The sequence below is a fragment of the Microtus ochrogaster genome, unplaced genomic scaffold, assembly GCF_000317375.1.
Source record: "Microtus ochrogaster isolate Prairie Vole_2 unplaced genomic scaffold, MicOch1.0 UNK1, whole genome shotgun sequence".
NCBI classification, from domain to species: Eukaryota; Metazoa; Chordata; class Mammalia; order Rodentia; family Cricetidae; genus Microtus; species Microtus ochrogaster.
This window is the reverse complement of record NW_004949099.1, coordinates 700,863-715,798: the sequence shown is the minus strand read 5'-3', so window position 1 is coordinate 715,798 and position 14,936 is coordinate 700,863.

Here is a 14,936-nt window from a genome sequence, read left to right as displayed (position 1 = left end):
AACTCACAGAGATCCGCCTGCCTCTGCCTCCCGAGTGCTGGGATTAAAGGCGTGCGCCACCGTAGCCCGGCTCAGGAAGGGTATTCTGGAAGAGGAGGCGGTCACTGGAGGTGATGGGATCAGCTTCGGCCTGCTAACGTGACAGCAGGACAGAGGTGAAGAGGTCCCAGGTGGAGCATGAGCTGCACACCTGCAGGCAGACATCCAGAGAGACAGGGCTTGGCAGCTGACAGCCTGCAGGTGACGGTTAAAGTCCCAGGGATGATGGCCCAGGGAGAGGAGGAGCTAAAACAGGGAGGAGGCCAAACCACAAGGGCAAGATGAGGAAGAGCAATGGAGAGGAAAATCAGAGGTGAGAAGGGAAGGGAAGACACCCAGGGAAACACCGGCCACTAGAGACGCTTCGGGGACTAACACACCCGTGGGTGTGGAAAATGGGAGCCTGAGCTACCGTTCTCTTTTCTATGACAAAGAACCTGCAAAGCAACTCAGGAGGGAAAGGTCTACTGCTCTCTGCCTCACAGACTGAGGGTGCCGTCAAGGCAACGGTATGGTGGCAGGGGTGGGAGGCCACGATCACACAGCATCCATGGTTGGGAAGCAGAGAGACATGATGCGGGGCTCAGCCTCCTTCCTCCTCCTCAGTCCAGGACCACAGCCCACAGCACGGTGCTGCCCACATTCAGGGCAGGTTGCTCCTTTTCAGCTGAACCTTTCTGGAAACACCCACACAGACACATCCAGAGGTTTCCACGATGATTCTAAGCCCAGTCAAGTTATCGTCACAGTCTGCCCATGTGTGTGTGCCTTACAGCAGAGAAAACTCAGGCCCAGGGAGGTGGACCAAAGCAGCCAGGACACCAGCAGCTGAGGCCCATGGACATACAGACCAGTGGCCCTCATATGATGGGTCCTGGGGTCCCCAAGACTCTCCCAAGGGTCCAGGAAACTGAGAACACCTTTACAAAAACACCAAAAGTTTTCTTCTGTGTCCCCTTTGTGGGTAGCTAGTAAAGTGTCTGGGACTTGCTGCAATTCAGCAGTGGCAGCTACTTGAGGAAAGGATGGGGAGAACGGGAAGAAGAAAGGAGGGAAGGAGGAGAGCTCATGAATGGAGATCTACTATAAAGCTATCAGGATCAGAGTGTGGGACAGATGAATGACCAGCACAGAGTCACAGACTGATGGACTAGCATAGAACACCCCCGCATAGACCCACCGGTCTCCAGTGATCTGTGACAAAGGCACCAAATTGCACAATGGGAGAAACTGGATATGCAGAAGCAGAGAATGCAGTTAGACCTGAATCTCACGGTACACAGAAAGCACATGCTCACAGAGTGAGTTCCTGAGGCCTCAGGGCTAGACGGATGGCTCGGGGGTTAGAGCACCTAGGGCTCCTGTAGACCTGGGTTCAGTTCCTAGAACCACATGGTGGCTCAGAACAACTATTACTCCAGTTCCAGGGATCAAGTCCCTCTCCTGGCCTCAGGCACTGCACGCACGTGGTACACACACATACCTGGAGGCAAACACTCATGCACATAAAAGTAATTTTTTTTTTAAAGCAAGACCTGAACCTACACAGCAGTGAAAAGTAAAGAGCAAGGAAGCTGCTCTGGTCTCGGCAAAGACGCTTTGGATTTCATAGCAAAGGCACAGGGATCCTGCCAGGCTTCTATCCAGAAAGCACAGGAAACGGTAGAGAGCAGAGAGTCACCCCGCAGAGCAGGAGGATGTGGGCGTGAATCACGCTTCTGATGGGAAATCGCTACAGGGCTGGAGAGGTGGCTCAGCAGTTAATACTGCTGCCTTTCCTGAGCATGTGGGTTTGTTTCCCAGCACCTGCACGACGGCTTGCAACTGCTGCAGCTCCAGTCCCAAGGAGTCTGAAGCCCTCTTCTGATGTCTCAGACACAAGGCATGTACATGGTCCACACGCATACATGCATATAAAATAATAAAATAAATACATCCAAAATAATTTTAAAGAAATAACCTTATAAAACAAGCAGATCTGGGTGGTGGCACATACCTTTAATCCCAGCACTCAGGAGGAGGAGGCAGTCAGGCGAACCCGGTCTATAGAGCGAATTCCAGAACAGCCAGGGCCAGGGTGTTACACAGAGAAACTTTGTCTCAGAGAGAGAGAGAGAGAGAGAGAGAGAGAGAGAGAGAGAGAGAGAGAGAGAGAGGGGAAGAGAGGGAGGCAGGGAGGAAGAAAAGGAAAAGAAGGAAAGGAAAGGGAAGGGAAGGGAAGGGAAGGGAAGGGAAGGGAAGGAAAGGAAAGGAAAGGAAAGGAAAGGAAAGGAAAGGAAAGGAAAGGAAAGGAAAGGAAGGAAAGGAAAGGCCATGCAACTCAGCAGTCAGAAGACAGTCAACCCAATGGCCGTGGACAGAGAGCCTGAATAGACAGCTCTCAGAGCAAGATGCACAGAGGACCATCAGGCCCTAGCAAAGGTGCTCAGCTTCCCTAACCACCAGGGAAATCAAAATCAAAACAATAAAGCCAGGCCCAGTACCTACCCATCCTACCTATTTCCAACTCTCAAAAGGCCAAAATTCATGAACTGGAGGCTAGCCGGGACTCCACACAGACTGTCCAAATAAATAAATGACATAATAAAAAAATTTTTAAAAAAAACAACACTTCACACTAGTTGGGATGACAACTAACAAGAACACTGAAAATGTCATCTGAAAAATGAAGGAAAGGGAGCCCTTTTGCATGGTTGGTAGGAGTATAAAATAAACAGCCATTGTTAGAGTCCTCAGAAAATGAATAGACCTACCATGATCTGCCAACCCAAGCCTAGCTATATATCTAAAAGAAATGAAATCAGGGACCGGAGAAATGGCTCAGCAATGGCTCAGTTAAGAGTGCTCCGGGGCTGGAGAGATGGCTCAGTAGTTAAGAGCATTGCCTGCTCTTCCAAAGGTCCTGAGTTCAATTCCCAGCAACCACATGGTGGCTCACAACCATCTGTAATGAGGTCTGGTGCCCTCTTCTGACCTGTAGGCATACAGACAGAACATTGTATACTAAATAAATAAATAAATATTTTTTTAAAAAAAAAAAAGAGTGCTCCGTTCTCGCAGAGGACATAAGTTTAATTCCCAGCATCCATGTCAGGCAGTTTACAACTGCTTCGAACTCCAGCCCTACGGGATCCAGTGCCCTCTTCTGGTCTCTATGGGCACCTGTGCAAGCGCGCGTGCACACACACACACACACACACACACACACACACAAATGAAAGAAAGGAAATCAGTCCACTAAAGCGATAGCTGCCCTCCCCAAGGTTTACTGCGGCATCATTCACAAAAGCCAAGCAATGGCGTCACTGATCCGAGAACAGATAAAGATATGATGTAATGACTATTACTCAGTCTTGAAGAAGAGGAACTGTATCACGTATCAGGAACCGCCCTAGAGGGTACCATGCTAAGTGAAATAAGCGGGGACAAAGGAGAAATGTCGTTCATGTGTTTGTGTGGGTGTGAAACAGTGGAGCTCAATCAGGAGAGTTTCTCCCTGGACCAGGTAAGGGATGGTGATAACATGACATTTGTCCCTCCCTGCTGTCCTCCCTCTTCTTCATGCTGCTGCCCCTCCCCACACACAGCCCTTCCCCAGTAATCCACCTTCTGTTTCCAGGTTGCCATTTTTTAGTTATTGCTTTGAGGCAGGGTCTGCTATACAGCCCAGATTGACCTCAAACTCAGAATCCTCCTGCCTCAGTCTCCCACGCGCTTGGATTACAGGTCAAACCACCACATTGTTTCTCTATGAGAGAAAATACACATTGCGGTATGGCTCTCTATCTTTACCATGACAGCATTACAGACTCGGGGGTCACTGCCTGGACCCCAGTAAGCCAGGTTCAGCCACCCATCCTCAGTAAGTCAAAGAAAAGAGCCAAATTACTTGTGAAAAGTAGAAAAAAAGAGACTTAGTCAATGTAGCTGTGTTGAGAAGACAAACGAAGAGATACCGTGCATCTTCTAGGTACTGACCAGAGGGCAGGGTTTTGACAGAAAGCAAGAGATACACACAACTCAACAGGACTGCAAGGTTCAGTCCCTTGCCACTCCTGCAGCAGCTACAAGTCTCTCCTATGAGGTCCTGCAACAAGTTCCTCCCCTGGATGCTCCAGGTTTTTGTCTTTTCCTGTCCCCCCAGGAGATTCCTGGGGAAATTCTAACTTCTTGGGGTCCACTCTCTCAATAGCCAGAAAGAACGGCAGGTGAGTCTCTTCAGCCAGATGCAAGCTGGTACAGCCCCTTTGGATGTCAGTGTCGCGATTTCTCAGAAAATTAGGAAACAACCTTCCTCAAGACCCACTTTTGGGTAAAAGTAATACCACTTTTGGGTATATATCCAAAGGATGCTAAATCGTGCCACAAGATCATGTGCTCAACTATGTTCATAGCAGCATTGTTTGTCATAGCCAGAACCTGGAAACAACCTAAATGCCCCTCAACCGAAGAATGGATAAGGAAAATGTGGTACATTTACACGATGGAGTACTACACAGCAGAAAAAAATAATGACATCTTGAATTTTGCAGGAAAATAAATGGAGCTAGAAAACATTATTTTGAGTGAGGTAACCCAGACACAGAAAGATAATTATCACATGTACTCACTCATAGGTGGTTTTTAAACATAAAGCAAAGAAAGCCAGCCTACAAACCACAATCCCAGAGAACTTAGACAACAATGAAGACCCTAAGAGAGACTTACATAGATCTAATCTATATGGGAAGTACAAAGTATAAAAAGACAAGATCTCCTGAGTAAATTGGGAGCATGGGGACCTTGGGGGAGGGTTGAAAGAGGAGGTGAGAGACAGGGAGGGGAGCAGAGAAAAATGTAGAGCTCAATTAAAAAAAAGTTATTTGGGGTGGGCGTGGCTAAGGCAAGACAGATTTGGAGTGCCAAAGACCCCTCAGCCCGCGCTTGATTTTGCAGTAAAACAAACGAGATGACTAGAAAGACAACGGAAATCAAACACAGAGACGGGGTGTTAAAGGGAAGCCTTCCAACTGAAGACATTCTGCTGGTCAGGGCTCGGGGATACCCCAAGGGACTACGGGTCCTCAGAAGGGATTCTTGGCAGATGCTGAAACAGGCGGAAAAGCCAAAACAGGCAGAAATCCTGTCCTGTTAGTCAGTCACGTGACGTAATCCACGTCTCTCCCCCCCCCCATCACATGATCTTTTCCTTCCCCACCTCCCTTCCCTCTTTTTAGCTGTTTTGATTTGGTGAAAATAGATGCAAACCTTGGTCTTTTCTATTTTTAACACCCAGTCATTACATAATCTACCCCATAATTGCTGACTTGAAACACAACTGGCAACAGTAGAAAATCCCTGGAGTTCTTGACAGGAAAGGGCTGTCCAGCACAAAAGCCTCTGGAGCTCCACTGACTGCCAACTGCCAGGAGAGTCACATGGGCCCTGGGACACCCCCCTCCGGGGGGAGGGGGCTTGCAGGGAGAGCGGGCTTTGGGGGAAGGGAACAGCAGCCTGGCTAGGAGGAGGTGGCATTGTGAGATGGGCTCAGACTCCAACCAAACGTGCTGAAGGGTGCCCAAGTACCAGGCACCTCTTGCTGCTTGAGTTTTCTTCCTAGGGAATGGACTCCCCGGGGTCTCGCACCTTTCCCATCTCTGGTGCCTGGCCTCCCCCACAGCCTCTGGAACATTCCTGCAAGCGCGGGAGAACAGACACAGAGCCTGGAAGCCGTGTTTGGGCACAAGAGCCCCTCTGCTAAGCCCTGCAGGCGCTAGTTGGGATCACCACTCAGCTGGTTTAGCTTTAGCCCACGAAGAGGAAGGGCTCTGCGCTGCTGGCAGTGACTGCTGGCAGTGTGGTACCGCAGGAGGTGCAGAGGGCACCGGCTCTCTCCCTGAATTTGCCAATCTGGCCTTAGTCCTAACCTCATGAACCGACCAGTTCAGTCTGTGACAGCTCATTCAGTCAACATCTGTGGAGTCCTGGAGTGGACAGAGAGTAAACCCCTGCGCTGGTAGAGCACTATTACCAACGCAGGGAAGGGTGAGGACGAGAGATGCTGAGGGCTTACAGAAAGAGCAGGCAGGGCTGAGGGGTCAGAGGTCACTCTCAGGCATTCAGGGTGCTCCTACTTCCTGCTTCCTTGATTCCTGTACTTAGTACCTGCTAGATTTTCACTATGTAGATGGGTAGCCGCTTATATGCAGGTCTCATTTGATAGATAGCAAAGAATCTGCTGTGAAGGCCGCATCACATTCCAGCAAGACTACACAATTCATACACTAACACTTCCGGCTGGTGAAAATCCAAACCAAACTTTCATTTTAAATAATAATTTTTAAAAAAATAGCCAGAGTGGTGGCGCACTTCTTTTATTCCAGTACTTAGGAGGCAGAGACAGGGGGATCTCTGAGGCCAGCCTGGTCTACAGAGCAAGTTCCAGGACAAGCCAGGTTCCTGTGAAAAAGAAACCCATGCAACAGGTTTCAATGTTGGGTTTTGCTTTTTATTTTATTTTATTTATTTATTTAGTTTTTCAAGACAGGGTTTCTCTGTAGCTTTGGAGCCTGTCCTGACACTTGCTCTGTAATCCAGGCTGGTCTCGGACTCACAGAGATCCTCCTGCCTCTGCCTCCCGAGTGCAGGGATTAAAGGCATACGCCACCACCATCTGGCTATAGGTTTCAATGCAAAGGCTCGGTTTGCCATGTTATTGTCACTGACTCAAGATTTACCGTTTTCTATCACTTTATTTAAAGGAACTTATATTTCAATGATTTTTCTCGGTAACCAGGCACCTGTGTCTTATGGTAAGTGATCTGGAAAGATGAAAAAAAGTATAAAATTTATGCAGGTTGTAAAGGCTTGAAGAAATGATTTAAGGCATGCGAAAATGAGACTCAAAGATGATACATGGTGTTAAGACTTCATTAACCGCTAACTTCATGGCCAGGTGGTGATGGTGCATGCCTTTAAACCCAGGCAGAGGCGGGCAGATCTCTGTGAGTTCGGGGCCAGCCTGGTCAACAAAGCAAGTTCCAGGACAGCCAGCACTACACAGAGAAACTCTGTCTCAAGAAAAAAAAGAAACTATATTAATGGAGTTCTAATAAGTTATTACTCTAGCCTTGGTAACAATTGTATCACTGGCTACTAAACTTTATTTTTAATCTAGTCACAGGCTGAATTTTTAAACTTCCTTTGGTTGTTTTCTAAATATAGACTTAAAGTGCTTCTCACTGTGTTGAAAGCAGCTCCATCCAGCCTCCACCTCTCCAGCATGGACAGAGCAGAGAGTGTTTGCACTTCCGCCCCAGAAGCTTCTTCTGGGCCCCTAGCTCCTCTTTTGATCTCTTTCCTGCCAGGACATTTCTGTCTCTTCCCGTGGATGACTTTTTGGGCTTTGTTCTTGCTGTATCTCTCCGAGGCCTGAGTCCCCAGACACCCGCTAATGGCTTTTTCTGTAAGAAGGATTTCAGTGCAGATTACAGACAGCGGTCATGCTACCTTCTGTCCCTCGTCTAACTCTGTTCCAGAAGATTTCCACTCAGCTGACAGACACCGTCCAGGAACCAACTGTGGCCTGCAACTGCTCCAAAAGGGCTCATCTCCCCAGTCCGGGCAGTCCAGCAGAACCGGTCCAGTCAAAGGAAAGAGAATTGACTTGCAAACTGCAGCCTCTGGGGGCGGACTCAAGGCTAGCCTTTGGTCTCCTTTGACCCCAGGGCGACCCCTTCTCAGCCTACTGGTCTCCATCATTTCATGATCATAGTGTGATTGTTCCCTGTCTCTTCAGGTTCTTTCAGGTGAAATTACCTAATGGTCAACAAACCAGATGCTTCTGATGAAATTTGAACACACACATACATACACATGCGCACACATACACACACACACAAACACACATACACATACACACACATATACACACACACGCATACACACATGCGTGTGCATGCACGCACCCACACATACACACACTACACACACACGCATGAACACACATACACACGCATGTACACACACATACACACATATACACACACTACACACACACATACACACACGTGCGCGTTCTTCTCAACATTCTCGCACTTCTTCTACCGTATCATGGAGCAGCTATTTTGGTGGTTTCTTTACTGTGCCCTCACCTAGAGCTAGTGCTCCTCAAAAGGTGACACACGCAGGAACCATTGACAGGTAGATCTTTGTGAGTCCCAGGCAGTTCCAGGCCAAGTAGGAGGCCTCTCCCAGGGAGAAGGCAGGGAGAAGCTCCACCCCACCCCCACAGAGCAGCTCTGAACCTTGCCTCCCTGAACAGCCAAGTTTCCCTTTCCTTTTCCTCTTCTACTTCCCCTTTCATTTCTCCCTTTCCCTTCTCTCCCCTGCCCTCTTTTTCAACTGACCTAACAGGCCTCAAATGACTTCAGAGTCATGCCAAGTGCTCAGATTTCCCACCTCCCTTCCCTTTCTGGAAGGCACGCATCAGACAGGCTCTATCCCCAGGCTGTGGACACACCAGAAAGCACAGTGGTGAGCCTCGTGGCCAGGCAGCCTAACTCAGCAATCCTTTAGTTCTGAGAAGAATGAGTTGGTGAGAGCTCCCTAAATTCTTTAATACCCAATTAAACCAACAAAAGCGAGGAAGGTAAAGATGGGAGGTAAGTTTACATTGCAAAAGATGGACGCAAAATCCAGCCTTAGAGTTTGTTTTGTTTCTGAGATGGGTCTCACTGTGTAGCTCTAGCTGGACTGGAACTCGGTAGGTTGACCAGCTGACCAGGTTAACCTCCAGTTCACAGTGGTGGCCAGTGGGATGATGACACATGCTATAATCTCAGCTCTCAAGAGACTGAGGCTGCGTAGTATGTGTTTTGGATCAGCCTAAGATACACAGCAAGTTCTAGGCCAGCCTGAGCTACAAGGCGAACTCCTATCCAAAAAATAGGAAATAAAGGAGAGAGAGCTCATGAGGCAAAGGTAGTTTAACTCCCTCTCCACTGTGGGCACACTCCATGTCCCAGCACCCCATAGGACTGTAGCAGAGCCAGTCTCCCCACAGCAAGATGGGGAGACACAGGATGTCTTCATGGCACCAATGCTCCTGCCCCCACCATTCCTTAGAAGAAGCTAATGTGTAATCCCAGAGGAAAAACTACAGGCTTGGAGGAAGTGTGCCAAGGGTAAAAGGGTGGCCAGGAATACATGCCAAAAAACCCAGGGCAGGGCCAGGTCACAGGCCCCAGTCCCTCTGGAGCCAAAGCCAGCGCCTCCCGAGTTTGCTTTACCCTGGTGGAGAGCAGTATCATCCAGCCGACCCAAAAGTCACTACTGGCACACATCCAGAAACAGGGCCAGACAGGGGAAGCACAAGCCAGCGACACGGCAAGAAGGCCTGGCTTAGCATCAATCAGGAGGAGAAGCAGAGCCTCCCACATGGCTGGGTAACCGCTACCTACCTCGTCTAAAGTCTAGGTTGCCAGAGGGCCTCCTCATTTGCTCCAGTGACTCTCAGTGCCAGGTCTTCTGAGACTGCTCTTTTGCTGAGGGACCAATGACACCAGTGAGCCAATTTGGAAAAGCCAGGGGAGCCACTGGCTCCCAGAACGGACATTTCCCCGGCGTTTCTGGTTTTCTCCCCTTCACTGTAAAAGTCGAGAGAGAGACTTGTCCTAAAACAACCCTCAAGCTGCAGCATGGAGCATGGGAAGCCGTCGTGCGCCACCACGTGCCTGGTGGAGGATGCTCAGGTGCCCACGGCAGCTCCTTCAGTCTTCATTTCTCGCTGCCCCAAACTGGCAAGAACGGGCTGCAAGGTTGTCTCACCCAGCAGTGCTGAGACGCCAGGGCAGTGACGGGGAAAACCTACGAAAGCTGAGCCTGTGCGCTCAGAACTTGGCAACGATGGAAGAGGACGGAAGTGTTTGTTATCTGTGGGTATGTGATTTAGTACCATAAAGATGGCCACCTGTTGGGGAAGCAAGGTGACTTGAGAGACCTGATCTACCCTTTAGAGAAGATTTATCTTGGCTCTGTCCCAGCTTGTGAATACACGAGTAGAGATGGCATGGGGTTGGAGAAGTGAACACACCTCATGACTTCTGGAACGTTTTCTTCCCTCTACCTCAGACAGGTCCTTCCTTCAATGGTCTGAGCCAATACACTTTCACTGTGAATTTTCAAGGACTGGAGCCGGAATGAACGGAAAGAACCCACTAAAGAGCCACGAACGGCGGCAGTTATACTGGGCAGTCTCGCTTCCAAACACCCCGTGGCTCTGTAAGGACAGGTGAGGAAAGCAGTCTACAGATTCAACGCAATGCCCAGCAAAATTCTTCACAGACCTTGAAAGAACGGTACTCAACTTCATATGGAAAAGCAAAAATCCCTGGATAGCCAAAACAATCCTGTACAATAAAAGACCTTATGGAGGCATCACAACCCCTGACTTCAAACTCCACTACAGAGCTACAGTACTGGAAACAGCCTGGTATTGACATAAGAACAAACAGGAGGACCAATGGAACTGAATAGAAGACCCGGATATAAATCCACACATCTTCAAACACCTGATCTTTGATAAAAAAGCAAAAAATATCAAATTAAAAAAGAAAGCATATTTAACAAGTGGTGCTAGCATAACTGGATATCAACATGTATAAGAATGAAAATAGACCCATATCTATCACCATGCACAAAACTCAAGTCCAAATAGATCAAAGACCTCAACATAAAGCCAGCCACACTGAACCTTTTAGAAGAGAAAGTGGAAAATACATTTGAATGCATTGGCACAGGGAACCACTTCCTAAATATAACCCCAGCAGCTCAGACACTGAGAGAAACAATTAATATATGGGACCTCCTGAAACTGAGAAGCTTCTGTAAAGCAAAGGACAGGGTCAACAAGGCAAAACGACAGCCTACAGAATGGGAAAAGATCTTCACTAAACCCACATCAGACAGAGGTCTGATCTCCAAAATATACAAAGAACTCAAGAAATTGGACACCAAAAGAACACATAATCCAATAAAAAAAAAAAGGAATACAGACCTAAACTGAGAACTCTCAACAGAGGAATCTAAAATGGCTGAAAGACACTTAAGGAAATGTTCAACATCCTTAGTCATCAGAGAAGTGCAAATCAAAACAACTCTGAGATTCCATCTTACACCTTTAAGAATGGCCAAGACCAAAAACACTGATGACAACTTATGCTGGAGAGGTTGTGGGGCAAAGGGAACACTTTTTTTTTTTTAACAATACAAAAGGTTAGGTTTTATTAATAGTATTGGTATTACAGTTGTCAAAAGGGAACACTTCTGCATTGCTGGTGGGAATGCAAGCTGGTACAACCCCTTTGGGTGTCAGTGTGGTGATTTCTCAGGAAATTAGGAAACAACCTTCCTCAAGACCCAGCAATACCACTTTGGGTCTATATCCAAAGGATGTTCAATTGTGCTACAAAGACATGTACTCAACTATGTTCATAGCAGCATTGTTTGTCATAGCCAGAACCTGGAAACAACCTAAATGCCCCTCGACCGAAGAATGGATAAGGAAAATGTGGTACATTTACACAATGGAGTACTACACAGCAGAAAAAAGTAATGACATCTTGAATTTTGCAGGAAAATGAGTGGAGCTAAAAAACATTATTTTGAGTGAGGTAATCCAGACACAGAAAGACAATTATCACATGTACTCACTCATAAGTGGTTTTATTTTTTTATTTTTTTTAAATATTTATTTATTTATTTATTATGCATACAATATTCTGTCTGTGTGCAGGACTGAAGAGGGCACCAGACCTCGTTACAGATGGTTGTCAGCCACCATGTGGTTGCTGGGAATTGAACTCAGGAACTTTGGAAGAGCAGGCAATGCTCTTAACCACTGAGCCATCTCTCCAGCCCCTCATAGGTGGTTTTAAACATAAAGCAAAAAAAGCCAGCCTACAAACCACAAACCCAGAGAACTTAGACAACAATGAGGACACTAAGAGAGACTTACATAGATCTAATCTACATGGGAAGTAGAAAGTAGAAAAAGACAAGATCTCCTGAGTAAATTGGGAGCATGGGGACCTTGGGGGAGGCTTGCAAGGGGGAGGGGAGAGGCAGGGAGGGGAGCAAAGAAAATGTAGAACTGCCGGGTGATGGTGGCGCACGCCTTTAATCCCAGCACTCGGGAGGCAGAGACAGGCGGATCTCTGTGAGTTCGAGACCAGCCTGGTCTACAGAGCTAGTTCCAGGACAGGCTCCAAAGCCACAGAGAAACCCTGTCTCGAAAAACCAAAAAAAAAAGAAAATGTAGAACTCAATAAAAATCAATAAAAAAACTGAAAAAAAATCAAAAATAAAACATTTTATAAACTTAAAAAAAAAGGACAAGTGAGGCTTTCCTGCCAACTTGAATTCAATGGAACATCCAATATTCTTGAGTTTCGGGAATGTCTACCAGGACCAGCAACGAGCATGCAGCCTTGCCTGGATGCTCTTGGTCACTCTTATCTCTGACTGCACCTTTTGCTTTAATATCTCCCTCTCCTTGGAAAATCAACCTCAAAAAATGGGACAGAAAAATGGAAAAGTAAATGTGTGTGTCTTAATTCCACTTTTGTTTGTTTTCTGAGACAAGGTCTTACTATAAAGCCTTGTCTCATGGCAACCCTCCTGCCCCAGCCTCCAGAGTGCTCGAATTACAGGCCATACCCCTAGCTGCCCTAATTCTACTCAGAGCTTTAGTTCATATAGAAGGAAGGAGACGCGGGGAAGCACAAGGCTTCTGTTCATTGAGGTTCTTTGTGCATATCGTGGGGTCCTCAGTAACGAGGTACGCTGGGGCTGGAGCACTCTGGGGCTGTATTTCTCCCCAAGCTCCCCACTCAAGAGTTCTGACTGAGGCCCGCTCCCTTCCTCCCCAACGTGGCTCACCACCTGCAGCAGGAAAGGAGATGCCTCATCCCCCCTGCCTGCCAAGGCTGCCAGGTTTAGGAGAGCTGCCTCTGCTTTAGAGAAAGTTTTCCCGTGGAAATCTACAGTCACAGAACAGCTCACCTTTCTCGCTGTCATGTGTGGTAACTTGTATTTCATAGGGTGGACACACACCAGCTTATTACTATGGCCCTTTTCGTTCTTTCTCCTCTTCCATGCAGTCCTGGATTGACCCTCAGTCACAATCCCAAGGCCTGGCCTAGCTGAAGCCTTATCACCTCAGACCTGTGCCTCTACTGCAGCTGGTCCCCCATCTCATTCAGTCACAGGCCACACGTGAAGGCTTCCATGGGTCCTGCTTTTATCTCTGCCATCTGCTCAAGAGCCTATAATGGCTCTTCATTACCTCAGCCACTGAGTAAAATCACTTGATCAGGTCATTCTCAAGTCAGAATCCTAACTTTTGTTGGTTTGCTCTTTTGAGAAGAGTCTCATATAGCCCAGGCTGGCGTTGAACTCCTGGCTGTCTGCCTCTGTCTTCTAAGCACTAGGACTGTGGGCATGCACCACTACACCCAGCTAGGATCCATTTTTAGCAGCATTTTCTCCAAATCAGAGAATTTGTGTTATACAATTTTTAATTTTTATTCTTTGTTTTGGTTTTTTGAGATAGGTTTTCTCTGTGTAACAGCCTAGCTGTCCTGGAACTCAAACTCAGAGATCTGCCAGCCTCTGCGTCCCAATTAAAGGCGTGTATTACCACCATCCAGCTAATTTTTATTCTGTGTGTGTGTGTATTTGTGTGTGTGTGTGGTATATGGTGTGTGTGTAGTGTGTGTGTGTATGTATGTGGTGTGTGCATGTATGTGGTATGAGTGTGTGTGTGGTATGAGTATGTATATGTGGTGTGTGTGTATGTGTGGTCTGAGTGTGTATATGTGTGGTCTGAGTGTGTGTACGTGTGGTGTGAGTGTGTGTATGTGGTGTGTGTGTGTGTCTAGGTGGTGCAGGCCACTATGCACACGTGGAGTCAGGAGTCAGTGCTCTCCTTCCTCCACGGGCTCCAAAGACTGAACTTAGAGAGGAAGTTCTGTTATCCACTGAGTTATGTTTCTGGCTCTGATTTTTAAAATTCATACCCAATTATAGCTATATTTATTTCAAGTAAAAGAGATTTCTATGCTACTTATTCTATGTATAATGTTGTAGTGATACTTCCATGTAAGTATGGATCTACTTCACTTATCAATACATGGGCATACCATGATCTGGTCACCATATACCCAGACAGAATAGACATAGACCTGCAGAAAGTTCCCAGACATAGTCTAGCTGGTCTAAGGCATCGCACTGACCTTCAGAGAGACTGTGCTAATTCACATTCCCGCCATGTGCACCAGCCCCCAGCTACTCTCCCTGAGCTGCTTGCACAGTAAGTGCGTTTACCCATTGAGTTATATTGCTGGCTATTCTGCACACACGCCCCTCCCCCTGAGCTGCATCCCCTGAGCTGTACTCCCCACCAGCTGCACTCCCCCAGCTGCACCCCAGCCCCTCTTCTTTGATGTTTGTTGTTGATCTACATTGAAATCCAATATTTCATTTTTGTTTGTGTTTTCTAGGTTGAGATTAAGACTGCCTTTTTCTTTGTACTTCATTTGTATTTGTTCTGAATTTGGAATAATTTCTTCAGGGGCATTGCTTTTCCTTACTAATTTGTGAGAGCTATGTATGTATGTATGTATGTTAGAAATACGTTCTTTAAAAACCTAATCACCAGGTGTGGTGTGCAGGAGGCAGACTCAGGTGAACCTCTGTGAGTTCAAGGTCAACCTGGTCTACATTTCAGGTTCCAGGCTAACAAGAGATTCACAGTGAGCCCCTGTCTCAAAAACAAACAAACAAAACTCCCCAATTTTCTTCTACTACATACGTTACTTTGTTACTTTTGCTCTTATTTTGAAACAAGATCTCACTCT